Consider the following 17270-nt stretch of genomic DNA (forward strand, 5'->3'; position numbering starts at 1 on the left):
GGCGAAGATTGGAGACTGGCGATAGTTCCTAAAACAGCTGGGTCCAGGAAGGCTTCTTGAGGAGGGGTCTCACCACAGCCTCTTTCAAGGCCGTGGAAGACCCCTCCGCAAAGAAGCATTTGTAATCCTGGAGCCAGCCTCGTGTCACCTCCTGAGTAGCCAGTACTAACCAGGAGGCACGGATCCAGTAAACATGTGGTGGCGTTCAGCCTGCCCAGCAACCTGTCCATGTCCTCGAGTCACAGGATCAAAATCATCCCAAACCACCTCAACAAGGCAGCCTCAGAACCCTCGCCTGGATCTACCCAATTTTGATCCAATCCGTCCCGAAGCTGAGCGATTTTGTCATATAGATAACCGTTAAACTCCTCGGCATGCCCTTGTAGGGGTCCTCCGCCCCTCCTGTTGAAGGCGGCGGGTCACCGAAACAGGCGGCCGGGCGGTTATCTGCCGGCGCAATGAGGAGGAAGCGTGGGCGGCCGCAGCCCTCATTGCCACTAGGTAGGTCCTACTATAGGACCTAACTGGTGTCGGTCAACCTCAGGCTGGATCTCCAGGCACTCTCTAGGCGTCTTCTCCGGCGCTTCATCTCCCTCAGCTCCTCGGAGAACCAAGGAGCTGGTTGAGACCGGCCGGGTCAGAGGCGCAAAGGCACGACACGGTCCAAAGCTCCAGCAGCGGCCCGTTCCCAGGCCGCAACTAGCTCTTCAGTCGAGTCGTGGGCCAGGTGTTCGAAACGGCCCAAGCTCCGTCAGGAACCTCTCCGGGTCCATCAGGCGCCTGGGACGGAACCAACGCATTGGTTCCGTCTCCCTGCGATGGTGGGTAGCGGTCAGAAAGTCTAGACGAAGGAGAAAATGATCTGACCATGACAAAGGTTCCACAACTAAATCATTTAAAACCAGATCATTAGACCACTGGCCAGAGATAAAAATCAGGTCTAGGGTACCTCCCCCGACGTGGGTAGGGCCGTCAATTAACTGAATCAGGTCCATGGCCGTCATGGAAGCCATGAACTCCTGAGCTGTCGAGGATGCTACATGTCCATACCAGCAGGACATGTCCATACCAGCAGAGCCGGCTTATATCATCTTTTCTACAATTGGTGCCACACCAAAATGTTGTCGAATGGTGTCATTTGTGATGTGGTCAAAAGGGGATATGCCTGATATCCAACAGAGCATTCACATTTCCATGGCATGGACATAGTTTTTGGTCCCTGTTGATGCCCAGCATTTAGTGCCATAGAGTGTAACCAGGCAGATGGTTGTCTTGTAAATCTTAGATTTAAGATGGGTTGGCATTTTATTTATTTTATTTATTTTATTTATTTTATTTATTTTATTTTTCATATTTATATACCGCCCTATCTCCCTAGGGACTCAGGGCGGTTCACAGGCAATTAAAAATACATATAAATACAAACTAAAATGACAATTAAAAAACTTATTCTATAGCCAAATTATTAAAAAACAGTATAAATAATAAAAACCCATTTAAAACCAGTAAATTTAAAATCTAATCCAGTCCCGCGCAGATGAATAAGTGTGTTTTAAGCTCGCGACGAAAGGTTTGGAGGTCCGGAAGTTGACGAAGTCCTGGAGGGAGTTCGTTCCAGAGGGTGGGAGCCCCCACAGAGAAGGCCCTTCTCCTGGGCGTCGCCAGACGACACTGCCTAGCTGACGGCACCCTGAGGAGTCCCTCTCTGTGAGAGCGCACGGGTCGGTGAGAGGTATTCGGTAGCAGTAGGCGGTCCCGTAAATAGCCCGGCCCTATGCCATGGAGCGCTTTAAAGATTGTCACCAACACCTTGGCACCCGAAGGCCACAGGTAGCCAGTGCAGTCGGATAGGTGTCGCAGAGCCACGAGGGCTCCCTCTGCTCAGCCCACATTCTGGACTAACTGAAGCCTCTGGATGCCCCTCAAGGGGAGCCCCATGTAGAGAGCATTGCAGTAATCCAGACGAGACGTCACGAGGGCATGAGTGACCGTGCATAAGGCATCCCGGTCTAGAAAGGGGCGCAACTGGCCCTTGTCTATCACATAAAAAACCAGTGAGTTCTTGCCAACACATCCAGGCTGCATTCATCCTTGCTCACACCTCAACATTGATGTCGCCATTTCCTTGTAGGTGGGATCCCAAATATTGAAAAATGTCCACCTTCTTTAGGTTTTCTCCATTGATTTGAAGCATTCCAGGGGTGATGACAGTCTCTTAAGTACTCAGTTTTCTTGATGTTAACGCGAAGTCCAAAATAGTTAAGGCGATCATTCCATGTTTGAACTTGCTGCTGTAGTTCACCTCTGGTGATGGAAGCAAGCATAATCCAGGGTATATTCTGCTGCAGGTCATGTGTGATGGTATTCATGACCAGTATAAACAAAAGTGGTGACAGTGCAGAGTCTTTGTGTAGTAACCCAACCATCACTGGGAATCTGTTGGAGAGGCCAGCTGGGAATCATACTTGGTGATTGCACTGTTACTACCTATTTCACAATGAAAAATGTATGCATGGAACTGTCTATGTAGATTCTCAGTCATCCAGGTCATGGTTGTCCTAAAGATGGTTTTTCAAGAGGCAACTGGACTTTCTGGTTTTTCTTTGAGGATGTTTCCCTTCTCATCCAAGAAGCTTGCTCAGCTCTCTGAAGAAGTTTCTTGGATGAGAAGCAAAACATCCTCAAAGAAAAACCAGAAAGTCTTTTGAAAAACCACCTTTGGGATATGGATGGATCTGTATGAACCAGGGAGTAGGGGAAAGGGACCCTCCCCTGTTCCCTCTCCATTCTCCCCTCTTCCTTTGCAAGAGACTCTTAGTGCATTCTCAGGGCTTGGCAAAGTACCTCTACATCTTCTGCTTGAAGTGTGAAAATATCAGGACCTCTCAAAAGCCTTGCATGGTGAATTGTACATCTCCACCTCACCTGCTTCTGTAGAATCAGTATCCTGGTGACTGCACCTGTGCTTCATAGGTATGTCTGGAGAATCTGTGGAACCTATAAAAAGTGCACGCAAGTCTTGGAGAGTTACAGCACTTCAATGCTTTAGGCAAAATGCTTGAGAGGTGTTTAATCAGTTTTGCACGTGGCTTTGTATACTTTATAATGCTGTCACTTATTATTGTGACATTATTCCATATGGCTTTATGGAATATTTAATTGCAGGCAAATAGTAAGCATCGTCTGGGGCAACATTTGAGAGTAGTATTGAAACAGTTTGCCCTTGTTGCTTTCAGGACTCCCTATCCTCCATCCCTCATTCCTCTATTTTTCTACTAATTCTACTAATTTTCTAATTAGTCTACTGTTCTGATTTTCTTGTAAATCTCCAGAAATTAGCAATTTTATAGATCTGTAGCAAATTTTTTTTTTTTTTATCCAAAAAGTTTTTATTGGTCAAAAAAGGTTTATACAAATACATATCAGGTATGGTAAATTTTCATTTTTCTTATCTAAAATAAAATTTTACTCAAATTTTAACACATACAACAGCCATATGGCAAGCAGGTGACACGAAGTAGCTAAGTTTATCAAATCTTACATAATAAAGAAGGGTCAAGAATAAACAGAATATCATACAAAGAGAATAAGGAAAACCAACACAATCCCAAAATATCTTGTCACTTCCTAGTTTTGGATCTCAGAACTCTGGGTTCAGCCTGACCCAACTCAGGGCAGCAACAGCGGCAGCCTCCTCCCATGGTCTATAACCTCCCTTCTTCAATTCCTGGGTCATCTGATTCCAGGAGGCTTTGTGTTCCTCCACATGGGCCGTAGCCTCCGCAATTGTACTGATTTTTTTCGTAATGCCCTCCCGGAAAATCATCAATCCCTCTGGCATCAGCCATCTGAAGCCACTCCTTCTGGTACAATTTGCTTGACAAAAATAATATTTCTTTCTTTTTCACGTACCTGTCTGGGAATCTGCCTCAGAATGGCTATCTCCCTGCCCTATAAGTCAGTGCCCCACTCCTATGTTTTCTAAGAATTTCATCTCTCGTCTCTCTTCTCACAAATTTGACATGAACCTCTCTGGGAACTGCATGCGTGCGTGCATATTTTGAATTAACTCTATAAACTCGATCCACATCCCAATTCATGAAATCAACACCTCTCCCAAGAAATTCTCCCAACAATTTAGTCACAACATCTCTCAAGTCTTCTTGGTCCACTTCTTCCAAATTTTGAAACCTAAGGAAATAAGACATTTTATCCATCTGTGGTCAAGCACAGCATTGCCTGTCGTCTCCTCTCTTTTCTGCACTGCCGCATCTCACCCTCAGACCTTCCACTTTCTGCTTGTTTTCTGCTGAGACTTGTTGAGTATCCTTTAAATCCTTTTGGATAGTCACAATTTCTGCTCTTATTTCATCAATTTCTTGTCCATATTAGATAACTTTTCCAAAATTCTCCATCTCTCCAGCAGTTGGTCTCTGACCTTTTGCCATTTAAAAAAAAATACAAAATCCTCAAGGCACAGTATCCTTGTAATTTCCTCCGGATCCACCAGGGGCACTCACAGGAACAACGAGTCCAGAGTACAGTTAGTCAACCAGGAAGCCGAAGAGTGATGTCATCAAAATTCTCATAGTGAAGGCGGAAGCTGGGCGCCACCACTGTTCCCCAGAAGGAGGGGCCTCAAACCTTCCTCTAAATTTCTCCATCACCTCTTCTCTCCAGAGCTCCACAAAACCGGTAATCTTCTTATTTTAAGTTCTCCTCTCTCCAGAATAACTCGTGCTCCTTCCAACGCAGGGGAGAAAAACCCCCGCACTCGGAGCACTCCACTCACGTTTACCGATATTCCCTTCCTTCTCCTCCTCAATTCTTCTCCGTTCCCTGTTCACCACCAGGCTGCTGCAGTTATAAATCAATGCCCGGTGTCACGGGCACAGCGGCAAGCGGCGACCAAAATAATGGCGCGGCCTGTGGCCTCGAACCCCGCCGAGCCTGGGGCGCGCCAGCATCGGTCCCCACAGTCCTGTATGTCGGCTGGGAGACCCCTGGCGAGCCGTCCGTGCGGCAGGTGTCCTTTTCGGAACACCTGGCCCCTGAGGGCCTCGGCGGCGGCCGGATTCGGGCGCTGGAGGCAGGAGAAGCCTTCCAGACGTCCGTTGCCGCTGGATACCGGAAGTCGTCCTCAAATTTTATGTTTTAATTCATTGTGTTATTTATTAAAAATACTTTTGCTATTTAAGTCTATTCTAGAATGTTCTAGAACAGGGGTGTCAAACTCAAGGCCCGCGAGGTGCTTAAATCTGGCCTGCAGGGCTGCCCTGGAAACAGAAAAGGACCAGCCTGCAGTGCCTCTGCCAGTGAAAACGGAGCTTGGGAGGGCTGCCCGGGGAGGGGCGAGCTCCGTTTTCAGCTGCGACAGCCTCCTGCAACCTCTGCCAGTGAAAACAGAGCTCGGGAGGGCTGCCTTCCCGAGCTCCATTTTTGCTGACAGAGTGCTTGGGCCACCACAGGCGCTCCTGACACAAGTGATAACAAGCTGGCCACGCCCTCCCCAGCCCCGCCCCCAAGGTCAAACACAACCCTGATGCGGCTCTCAATGAAATCGAGTTTGATACCCTGTTCTGGAGCTTTCTTTTTATCTTTAGTTCTTGGATAAATTATTAATAATAGTAAACTGACTTGGAGTCAGCGTTGATTCCTGGTGACAACCTGAACTAGTCTTTGCAGTTTTTTGCAAAGTTTTCTGGAAGTGGTTTGCCATTGCCTCCTTCCACTCAGCTGGCTTTATACCTAAGGCAGGACTATAACTCATAATCTACTGGTTTGGTGCCTTCACCACTACAGCAAACTGGCTTTCCTTGAACAAAGTAAAAGCATAATAAATCAATTTATAGCAGAAATAATCTAAGGTAATATAGTTTTCTGCATTAAACCACTCTTATTGACATTGTTGTGGGAAGTGATAGAGGTGTAATCTTTTTGCTATGCCTGAAGTTGACCTGAATAAATGAAATCTAAATGTTTTAATAAGAGAGACAACACTGATGATTGTTCCTTTTTATTGTTGACCCAGTGGCCCCTATTCAATAATTGTCAAATAGCTTTTGAAGATGAATACAATGTCAGATTTTGGTGTGTAGTTTTAAAATGGCATTTTCAAATTCAGACCGTCTGGAAGAAACACATTGCTGCTGTTTTGGAAATACTTCTGCTAAACTGCAGTACGTACAACATTCAGGAAAGTAATAAGTAAGTGTTACTAGTGTGAATGGAATGCTACTTCCTGTTTTGGATCTATAATTACAACCTTTTTCTTCCTGGAAAAATATGGCAGTAGCCATAGCTTGAATGAACTTAGCATCTATTTTAAATGTTTTAAAAATAAAAGTTATTAGATAACTGGGCTATATATGCCTTTCCAGCTTTCCTAAATTTAAGATAATCCCTCACCAAAAAGGTTTTTTGGAGAAAAAATCTCAATAAAGACAAAAATCCTCTCTACCATTGATCTTCCTTACCTTGCCAAACCTAGTGTTGATTACAGTTGAAACCAATCCTGAAATCTTCCTCCACTCCCAAAATATGTATATCCGTGAAAAATAACAACAACAACAACAACAACAACAACAACAGAGTTGGAAGGGACCTTGGAGGCCTTCTAGTCCAACCCGCTGCCCAGGCAGGAAACCCTATACCATCTCAGACAGATGATTATCCAACATTTTCTTAAAAATTTCCAGTGTTGGAGTATTCACAACTTCTGCAGGTAAGTCATTCCACTTATTAATTGTTCTAACTGTCAGGAAATTTCTCCTTAGTTCTAAGTTGCTTCTTTCCTTGATCAGTTTCCACCCATTGCTTCTTGTTCTACCCTCAGGTGCTTTGTAGAACAGCCCGATTCCCTCTTCTTTGTGGCAACCCCTGAGATATTGGAACACTGCCATCATGTCTCCCCTAGTCCTTCTTTTTATTAAACTAGACATACCCATTTCCTGCAATCGTTCTTCATATGTTTTAGCCTTCAGTCCCCTAATCATCTTTGTTGCTCTTCTCTGCACTCTTTCTAGAGTCTCAGCATCTTTTTTTACATTGCAGCGACCAAAACTGAGTGCAGTATTCCAAGTGTGGCCTTACCAAGGCATTATAAAGTGGCACTAACACTTCACATGATCTTGATTCTATCCCTTTGTTTATGCAGCCCAGAACTGTGTTGGCTTTTTTAGCAGCTGCTGCAACTGCTGGCTCATATCTAAATGGTTATCCACTAGGACTCCAAGATCCCTCTCACAGGTACTACTATTGAGCAAGGTACCACATATACAGTACCTGTGCATTTTGTTTTTTGTTTTTGCCTAAATGTAGAACCTTACTTTTTTCACTGTTGAATTTTATTTTGTTAGATAGCCCCCAATGTTTGAGTCTGTCAAGATCCTTCTGTAACTTGAGCCTATCTTCTGGAGTGTTGGCTATTCCTGCCAGATTGGTGTCATCTGCAAATTTGATGAGTTCCCCATCTATCCTCTCGTCCAAGTCATTGATGAAGATGTTGAAGAGTACTGGGCCTAAAACAGAGCCTTGGGGTACTCCACTGCATACTTTCCTCCATGTGGATGTAGTTCAATTGAGGACTACATGTTGAGTGTGGTTGGTCAGCCAGTTACGAATCCATCTGGTGATAGTGCTGTCTAACCCACATTTTTCTACTTTATCTAGTAGTAGGTTATGGTCTACTTTATCAAATGCTTTACTGAAGTCCAATTAATTATATCGACAGCATTCCTCTGGTCCACTAATTTTGTCACTTTGTCAAAGAATGCAATAAGATTAGTCTGGCATGATCTGTTTTTGACAAACCCATGTTGGCTTTTGGTTATTACTTTGTTTGCTTCTAGGTGTTCGGTGATTCGTTGCTTGATTATCTTTTCCAGAATCTTCCCCAGTATTGAGGTCAGGCTGATAGGTCTGTAGTTTCCTGGATCTGTTTTTTTCCCTTTTTTGAAGATAGAAACTACATCAGCTCTTTTCCAGTCCTCTGGCAGTTCCCCTGTGCTCCAGGATCTTTGAAAGTTATAGTTCAGTTGTTCTGAGATCTCGTCTGCCAGTTCCTTCAGAACCTTGGGATGTAATCCATCCGGTCCTGGTGATTTGAACTTGTCTAGGGTAGACAGGCGCTCACTTACCATTTTCTTCCCTATTTTAACTTGTGTTCCTAATCTGTTTTTTGTGGTGCTGTTTTTGATAGGTTGAATTATTTTTTCCTTTTGTGTGAAGACAGATGCAAAATATGAGTTAAGTAGATCTGCTTTCTCCCTGTTGCTTGTCATCTTCTTGCCACTTTCTCCCAGCAATGGGCCAATTGTTTCCTTGACTTTTTTCTTGTTTTTAACATGTTGGAAGAAGCTTTTTTTGTTATTTTTTACTTTTGTCACTAGCCTTTGTTCATTGTGAGCCTTAGCTTTCCTCACTTCATCTTTACAGGCTCGGATTATTTGCTGATATTCTGCCTTAGTTATTTGCCCCTCTTTCCACTTTTTATGCTTGTCATTTTTGTCTTTCAATTTGTCAGATAGTTCTTTATGCATCCATGCTGGTTTCTTTTGAGATCTATTATTTTTTGATCTAAAGATCAAAATCTTTATCTTTAAAGATCAAATCTAAATCTTTGCATACATTTGTAAGTGTATGTGTGAGTCTGTATACCTGCCAGACACTCTATCAAAAGGCAAAGGGTGATAATTAGAAAGTATTAACTGAATTTAAAAATAGTTAATTTTCATTAATAAAATTTACTTCAATTATAAAATTAAACACTTTACGTCAGGGCTCGCGGCCTGCAGACTGGATGCGTCACATGCTGGCCACACCCATGTCCGGTTTAGTAAAGGGAAAAAAAGACTCGATACGTCACGTCACGCAATGTCGCCGTGACGACATGAGTTTGACAGCCCTGCTTTACATCTACATATATTAATGATACTCACTGACACAGGAACCTATGACACGTAAAAATGTATGAAAATGTACAATAAAAATAAATATGGCTCAAAAAGTTGAGATAGGTTGTAGTTTCTCTCACATGTGCCCAGTGTGACCAATGGGCTTCCTGCTTGTAATATGAGTATTAACTGCCAACACATAGTGATATGCTTTGCATTCCTTGTACGTGGCTTCATATTCCTGGTACTTGTTTGAATAGACTGTTTTGGGGATAACCAGATTGAGCTGGAGACGCTTTGTGTAACTCCACAAAAGAGACGAGGCAGGTAGTCCTACCACCATCAGATCTGTCTGGAGGAAGTGAAGGGCCTGGTTTAGAGGCCTGTGATCAGTCTCTAGATCCATTTGCTGAGAAGAAAAGTCAAATTTAACTCCACTTTTGTTGAACTTCCATTAGCAAGGAGAGGCATTTTTGTTTAGGTGGATGTGCGGCTTTTAGGCAATGTACGAAACCAGTGGAAAAGGAGCTTTTGCTGTCAGTTTGGAAAGTGGGGGAGGTGGTGTGGTATCTGCAGTCCTGAGGCTACTTATAAATTCAGAAGGCCTGATTGAAATTAGGAGGGTGGAAGTTTAGGCCTAGAACTTGATGCAGAAAATGATAGCTGAGTTCTCATTGCCTGCCAGTCCTTTAAAGCAGGGGACCCCAATCCCTGACCCATGGACAGGTACCAGTATGTGGCTTCTTAGGAAATGGGATGCACAGCTGGAGATGAGCAGTGGCCGAGTGAGCAAAACGAAAATCACCACCACCACCACCACCACACACACACACACACACACACACACACACACACACACACACACAGTCCATGGAAAAATTGTCTTCCATGAAACCAGCCCCTGGTGCCAAAAATATTGGGGACTGTTGCTTAATAACAGTATTGTCTGACCCTTTTGGCTTGCCTGGGCTGCATTGAGTGAAGAGAATTGTCTTGGGTTGCATCTACAATATATAATTAATGTGTGTGCGTGTATAAATAATGTTTAAAGTTTATGATCCTGTGGGGCCGCATTACTAGCTGTCCAGGGCTGTATGTGGCCCATGGGCCGCAGGTTTGACACACCTGCTTTAAAAGTGTCAGCTCTCCTATATGGGCGAGCCCTAGACATGCAATAGAGAATATAAATATAGAACAGAAACAGGAAATGATTACTTATAAAGAACTTTTGTATGCTGAAGGAGGTAGATCGCAATTAAAATCATTACAGGTATTAAATGAAGAAGGGAGGAATTATACTTGGTTTCAATATGGGCAAATAAGTACTAGATGGAAAGAAGATCAAAAAATTGGTATAATGCAAAGGGAGGAAAATTTAATAAAGCAAATTAGAAATCAGACCTAGGAGCATATAAAGAGATTGTATAATGTGTTGCTTGAAATAGATTCGGAAAAGGATTTGGTAAAGGACTGTATGATAAAATGGGCACAGAATATTCAGGAACCAATAATGTTGGAAACATGGGAGAAAATCTGGGTTAGAAATGTTAAGTTTACACAAGCACAGAATTTAAGGGAAAATTTTTATAAGATGTTTTATAGATGGCACTTAGATCCCAAAAAATTATCATGTATGTATCCTGATATCCAAGCGAAATGTTGGAGGTGTGATTGTGATGACGCTACATATTTTCATATTTGGTGGACTTGCAAGAAAATTAAGGTCTTTTGGATAAGAATTTGGTGGATTATTCAAAATGTACTGAAGAAGAAGATAAAGTTCCTGCCACAATTTTTCCTTTTGGGAATTATAACGGATTGTACAGGGATTGAGACTAAACTGATTCTGAATTTAATAACAGCAGCAAGACTATTGATTGGACAATACTGGAAGAAAGAAGAGATACCTACAATAGAAGAATGGATACTGAAAGTCATTAATTTGGCTGAGATGGCTAAAATCTCAGCTTTTTTAAAAGACAATACGCAGGAAAGATATTTAATTGAATGGAAAAAATGGATTGATTATCTACAAAACAGATATCAGATTAAGAAATATCAGATTGCCTTTTAATAATTAGGAAGTTATTTTATGTAATGGGGAGGGGGTTGGGAGATGAAAAGCTTTGGATGAGGTTAATTGGATTGGAAGGGAAAATTTTATTCTATGTTTGGTTTATGTATAACAATACCTTGTGATTGACCCGGGAAGCCGGGGGGGGGGGGGAAGGGATGGGGGAAGGGGGTTTTCTGGGACGGAGGGGGGAAAAAAGGGTGGGAAATGTTTTTGGTTTTTTTTAACTTTTTCAATAAAAAAAAAAAGTGTCAGTTCTGTAAAAGGCTATTTTCTGTAAGATCCTACTTAGGTTTTCACTGAAGTTCTACAACCTCTCTCTTGCCATGAGTTTCAGAGAAATTTATTATGCGAGAAGCCACTTTTTAAGGGCACAAACTGCTTGTTTCTTGTGGAACCCCAATGTCTGGTTTTAAAGTTGCAGGATTGAATATGGGGGCAAGTAGGATCACTCTTCATAGGACAGTCTAAAAAAAAATGGAGGCCTTTGTTTCATCCTGGGACCTTTCTTACATTAGATCTGAGAACAGGGGTGGAGAGTGGGTGGGCAGGCGTTCATCAAATTCTGAGTGGGCCTGGGGAGCGATGCCTTTTCTTTGTAAAATGCCTTTTCGAAAGACTTGGATCTGTCTGTGTGCTCTTCATCACATACAGATCAGGCTTATTTAAAACAAAGGCCTATTGACCTTCCTAACCCTTCTATGCCTGGTGGCAGCTTTCAGGATTCGTTGTTTGCTTTTAAGTGGGTAGGTGACACTTCTCACCTCTTTGGACTTTCAGTTATCTTCATTCATCTTATCAACAAATAAGAGAGGCTTCCTTTTTTTTCCACCCCCATATCCCGCTCCAAATCGCTTTGCCTTTATCTATGGGCTGCTAGTATCAATCTCCTATTAGATTTTAAATTATAAAATACATGTTATGGACATTTGAAGGCTGTTTGCAGCAGTCTGATTCTTTTTGCTTATTGGGAGATGCTGTTGTTTGTTTATTTATTTATTTTTATTTATTTATTTCATCAAGTATGTAATAGGTAACAAATATGAGTATAAACATAATTATGAATACGTGAAATGGATACATATAAAAGAGAATATTAGGACAGGGATGGTAGGCATGCTGGTGCACTTATGCATGCCCCTTAGAGACCTTTTAGGGATGGGGTGAGGTCAACACTAGACAGACTAAGGTTAAAGTTTTGGGGGTTAGGGGAAGAAACCACAGAGTTTCATAGCTCAGGCAATAGAGAAGCCTGTTATTAGAACACAGAGCCTGCAATTACTGCAGGTTCGAGCCCGGCCCAAGGTTGACTCAGCCTTCCACCCTTTATAAGGTAGGTAAAATGAGGACCCAGATTGTTGGGGGGCAATAAGTTGACTTTGTAAAAAAATACAAAAAAATACAAATAGAATGAGACTATTGCCTTATACATTGTAAGCCGCCCTGAGTCTTCGGAGAAGGGCGGGGTATAAATGTAAACAAACAAACAAAAAAAGTCAGGTAGTGCATTCCAGGCATTAATGACTCTGTTACTGAAGTTGTATTTTCTGCAATCAAGTTTAGCGCAGTTTACCACAAGTTTGTAGCTATTGTGTGCTTGTATATTGTTGTGATTGAAGCTGAAGTAGTCATTGACAGGTAGGACATTGTAGCAGATAATTTTATGTGCTACACTTAGGTCTGATCGAAGACGGCAAAGTTCTAAATTGTCTAAGCCCAAAATTTGAAGTCTGGTAGCATTAGGTATTCTGTTGTGAGCAGAGGAGTGGAGGACTCTTCTCGTGAAATATCTCTGGACTCATTCGATTGTACTAATGTCCGATATGCAGTGCGGGTTCTAGACAGATGAGCTGTATTCAAGAATTGGTCTAGCAAAAGTTTTGTATGCCCTGGTTTCCAGTTCAATATTACCGGAGAAGAAGCTATGCAAGATTAGGTTAACAACTTTTAATGCTTTTTTGGCAATGTTGTTACAGTGATCTCTGGCACTTATCATTTGAGATAAGTACTCCAAGGTCCTTACCAGAGTGTGGGTCGTCTACAAGGTCGTATTCACCCAGCTTGATTTTTTTTTTTTTGCCAATATGTATGACAGAACATTTGTTGGTTGAGATTTGGAGTTGCCAATTGTTTGACCATTCTGATAGATAGTCAAGGTCTTTTTATAGGATAGCAGCATTGTCAGTGGTGTTGAATAGTTTTATATTAACAGCAAAGAGAACATAGTTGCTTATAATATGATCACAAAGGTTGTTTATGTAAAGTATAAAGAGTGTAGGTCCTAAAACGCTTCCTTGGGGGGGAGACTGCTGTTAATTGGTGCAGGGTTTGATAGGGCATTCCCTATTTTGATTACTTTGTTGCCTGTTTGATAGGAACAGAGCTATCCATTTATTAGTCCCACCCCCGTAACCCCTTTGCTGGTCACATGGTCCCACATTCTCCCAGTTCATTCGAATATCTTCCCGCCAGTCCTGCTGCAGATGTGAACACCATCCGACCTTGACCGCTTGAAGAATGTTACTATACCCCTCAACCCCCTTCTTCCCCTCAGGGGAAAAATGTGGCAGCGTCTGGAACCCTAAGGCCTAGTATGGGTTCCAGGCCTGACAGGCGTCCCCCCTTGGAAAAGAAGCTATATCCTAGGAAAGAAAACAAAGAATTAATAAAGAAGAGTGTCGGTGGTCCACACTTTTCTTCTACCTCCCTCTCCCCCCTCCAAGAGGTTTTTTAGGTTTGTCAGGGAAAGTGTCGTGAAATTGTTTAATCAAATTGTCCGCATTTACTTTCCAACTTTTGACCCAAGTAGATTCAGATAATGGATATCCCTTCCAGTGGACTAAATATTGTAATTGACCTCTGTATAGTCTAGAGTCAAGGATTTTCTTGATCTCATAGTGGGTTTCACCTTGGATTATCAAGGGTGGTGGGGGAGCAGCAGGTTGAGGTCTCAATCCAGATTGTCTAGCAGGTTTTAATAAGCTGGTATGGAATACCGGGTGTATTTTCCCCAACATTCGACGGAGCTTGAGTTGGACGATAACAGGATTAATAATTTTTACAATGGGGAAAGGACCCAAAAATTTTGGACCGAATTTTCTGCTGGGTATTCTCAAACTCAGATACTTAGTAGATAAAAACACTTTATCCCCAATGCGAAAAGGGGGTTGAAGGGAACGGTGTTTGTCAGCTTGGGCTTTGTAATTTTGAGCTGTTACAGCTAAGGCCTTTTTTGTATTTTCCCACCCTTTCTTCAATGAATTCATCCAGTCCGTTAGGGAAACGGAAGTGGGGGGTTGCATGGGGAGTTCAGGCATTGGAACGAAGTCCATGCCGGTGGTTATTTGAAAAGGGGTTAACCCCATGCTGCTATGTACAGCATTATTATATGCGACCTCTGCAAATGGTCCAAATCTGACCAATTTTCTTGTTGATAATTTACATAACACCTTATGTATTGTTCCACCATCGAGTTCAATTTTTCAGCCGCCCCATTGGTCTCCGGATGGAACCCAGAACTAAGTCCTTGAGACGACCCAATGGACTGCAGCAACTCCCTCCAGAACTTGGCTGTGAATTGAACACCCCTGTCGGATATTATCCTTTTAGGGACTCCATGTAGTCTGTAGATGTGTTTCACGAAGAGCTTTGCTAATTTTCTCGTCGATGGCAATCCGCTGCACGCAGTGAAGTGGGCCTGTTTAGAGAACAAATCCACTACGGTCCATATCACCGTATTTCCCCCACTAGGTGGGAGTTCAACAATAAAATCCATGGCAATCTCCTCCCAGGGTCTGGTGGGTTCGGCTACGGGTTGTAGGAGTCCAGGGGGTTTCCCTGGTCTGGACTTCATGGTGGCGCTGGTAGCACAGCTCCGGACATAGTCTTCGACATCTGATTTCATTTTTGGCCACCAGAATTGTCTTCTAGCCAAGTGGAGAGTTTTCAAAAATCCAAAGTGACCTCCTAGGCGAGAGTCGTGGCTTCTCTGTAGTATAGGCAGCCGCATAGCGACGGGTACATAAATCTTGGTTCCTTTCCAGGGTAGTCCATCCCTTAAGGTCTGGCAAGTTTTCTTTAAACCAAGCATCGTCAGCGAGTGCTGATTTTAATTCCGCTAGTAGTTTATTTGGTGGGATGTTAGCACCATGGCGTGATCGCGGTCGAGTAAGTGCTTGGCTGGCTGGTTCGCTATCGGGAATCATCGCATGTATTACCTCTTTGCGTTGGCTGTCAAATTGCGGTTTCCTAGATAGGGTATCAGCCAGTAGATTTTGGTCGCTAGGGATGTATTTGAGGGTGAAATGGAACCGTTTGAAAAACTGAGCCCATCAAACTTGTTTGGGAGAAAGCTTTTGAGGGGTTTTTAAGTATTCGAGCTTTTTGTAGTCCGTCCACACCTCGAATGGTTCCTTTCCGCCTTCAAGGAAGTGTCTCCAGGAGAGGAGTGCCCAGCGCACTGCAAAGGCTTCCTTTTCCCAAACTGCCCATCTGCGTTCAGTGTCCATCAGTTTTTTAGAAACGTACGCGCAGGGCATAAGATTGTTGTCGGTATTCCGTTGTAATAAGACAGTGGCTAGTGCTACATCACTTGCGTCAGCTTGGACCACAAAAGGTTTATTTGGATCCGGGTGTTGAAGAATTGGTTCCAGGCCTGACAGGTTGCAGATTTCAGGGCAGTTTTTTTCTGAAGCCAAACTGCTTGTTAGAGAATAGTTTGTTTGTCTCTAAGAAGAGGATAATGGATTGGTTTATGATTGATTCCATGACTTTGCATGTGACGCAACATAATAGATTGGTTTGTAATTTTCAACTAGGCTGAGGTCATCCTTTTTGAAAATAGGGATGACTGTGGCTAGTGACCATAAGCTAGGCAAGGAGCTGGATTTGAAAGATATTTCATAGATTATGCTAAGAGGTTCTGCTACGGTGCTTGAGACTTTTTTTAAGGAGTAGGAACATAATCCATCAGGGTCAATAGATAGAGATTGCTTTAGGTTGCATAATGCCTTTTTAACAGCATCTTCTGTGAAATCGGCATGTATTAGATCGTTGTGATTAATTGTGGTATGATTGGAAAATGTGGGGCATGATCCATTGCTGTTTACAAATACTGAACCGAAGAACATATTGAAGAGGTTGGCCTTAATGTTTTCATCATTACAGTCTTTCCCATTTGGCCCTTTTAGTGGTGGGATGGATCTTGAGTCTTTAAGTTTGTTGTTTACAAAATTATAGAAGGCCCAGGTGGATTTTGTGCATAGTAGGTTTTCCTCTTGTTTGCTGTGGTAATTGTTGCATCTACCTTTATCTGTCGGCATAAGGATTTGTAGCGACTTTTGAAGTTAGCTACGTGGCCAGTTTTGTTTTTGCACCAAAGATTTTTTTTTAATTGAAGCTTCCTTATTGTTATAGGTAATTTGATTTTCTTGGTTTTGGGGATTATTAGTGGTATGTGTAGTTTGATGGTTCTTTTGACTTCTTGTAAAAAGATGTTATAATGGTCATCGGCAGTGATGCAGCCAGTGAACAGATTTTGCCAATCGAGATGAGAGGTCTTCAGTTATAAGATCATAATTGGCTTTTCTGAAGTTATATTTTGGGGTCTTGTCATTTTGATTGTCTTTGTAAGGATATAAATTGAGACAAAAGTCAATCAATCTGTAGTCACTATTTGAAAGGGTACAAAAGGGTTGTAGACCATAGATTGAGTTTAAATTATTGCAGAAAATGAGATCAAGACAATTGTTGAGTTTAGGGTTGTTTGTTACAAATTGATCCAATCCCAGATTAGTAACGGCATTGTATATGCTTGTATGTATTGGTTCTGTTGTACGTTTGTTTAGGGTCCAATTAATAAGAGGTAGATTGAGGTCCTGTTGTCTTGGCTTTTTTAATAGGAGCATTTACAGGAGGGTTTATTATTGATGTATAATATCAAAGTTTTTCTTTTTTTTCTTTTACATACATACTATTAGGAGTATTGTTCAGTTTCCTTTTGGGATAAATAACATTGTGCAAAGCTCAGAATAAGGATTAGTAAGCAAAAGAAATTAGAGGTACCAGATTAGAGAAGAAAAAAAGCCTTCTAAATATATGAATTTAAACAGCACTTTAGAAATGCTCTGTAACCTGAGTCCATTTTGTTCTAGGTGAAATCAGTAATTGTGCTGTTCTGTTCATTTCTCAGTGATTGTTCACTTCTTTATTTCAGCTGAACCAATGCTTATGTAGCTTGCTACTATGAGAACTTTAGCTAATATCTAATGAAGTCAATTTTTTGTTTTATTTATTTGGATGTT

At 42.2% G+C, this 17270-nt stretch overlaps 1 protein-coding gene across 2 annotated transcripts in view; it reads left to right on the forward strand.

Moving 5' to 3' along the window:
* Nucleotides 1-17270, forward strand: part of TRABD2A (TraB domain containing 2A) — a 124178-nt gene that overhangs the window by 21586 nt on the left and 85322 nt on the right. The window lies entirely within an intron of this gene.

The sequence above is a fragment of the Ahaetulla prasina genome, chromosome 2, assembly GCF_028640845.1.
Source record: "Ahaetulla prasina isolate Xishuangbanna chromosome 2, ASM2864084v1, whole genome shotgun sequence".
NCBI classification, from domain to species: domain Eukaryota; kingdom Metazoa; phylum Chordata; class Lepidosauria; order Squamata; family Colubridae; genus Ahaetulla; species Ahaetulla prasina.